At 38.9% G+C, this 810-nt stretch overlaps 1 protein-coding gene across 4 annotated transcripts in view; it reads right to left on the bottom strand.

Annotated features, from left to right (window-relative positions):
* LOC122062599 overlaps positions 1 to 810 on the bottom strand; it is a 28,857-nt gene that overhangs the window by 24,813 nt on the left and 3,234 nt on the right. The window lies entirely within an intron of this gene.

Here is an 810-nt window from a genome sequence, read left to right on the forward strand (position 1 = left end):
AATCCCAAGGGATTTTGAACTCTCCAAACTTGGGTCGGACGTCAACAGATTACCCGCCTTCAGAAGATCAACGTAGTCAGAAATTGACCGATACCCACTGTCTTGTCCGCCTACATTAACAGCTGTGTTTGACAGTGGCAAACCCCTGGACATAGGATTTTCCTTCAATATCTGGCCATCTGCTGCCAATGCAGGCAAGATGCTATTTGAGGTGCCAATCAAGCTATTAAAAACAAGATTGTGTCCCTCCTGAGCATTCTTCTGCCATGCATTATGCAGAATAGTATTAGCTGATTTTTCAACAACACTCTGTCCTGTACGAGGATTCCTAGAAGATACAAAACTGTTCCTAGTTTGACCACACCTTGTTATACCTCCAACTGAATCAACTGGCAGAAACATATCAGACTTTATGGACATGTTTGGCACAGTTGCCCTGTATTTCACCAAACCACCAGTTGCTGAAAATTCTTCAGGCCAATCCCATTCACTATGCTCGTCAGGAACTCTAATCTAAAGCACCAGAAAATAATCCCCATTCAATGATTATTTAGGTGCTTCAAACAACACAACAATAAAAGATACAGCTTTCAATTGAAAAATAAATAAATAAATAAAGATGACAGAAACATATTAGCTAAACTGCAACAAGGAATACTAAATCCAATACAGATATTAATAAGAACTATGAAATTAAGATAGAACTATGTAATTTAAATAGGGTCCAGAGCAATATGCCATCAACTCTGACAAAGTTGCAGTAATCACTAGGGCATTTACTAATTCAGTGTGTGTGTGTGTGTGTGTGTG

Source organism: Macadamia integrifolia, chromosome 2, assembly GCF_013358625.1.
Source record: "Macadamia integrifolia cultivar HAES 741 chromosome 2, SCU_Mint_v3, whole genome shotgun sequence".
Classification (NCBI taxonomy): domain Eukaryota; kingdom Viridiplantae; phylum Streptophyta; class Magnoliopsida; order Proteales; family Proteaceae; genus Macadamia; species Macadamia integrifolia.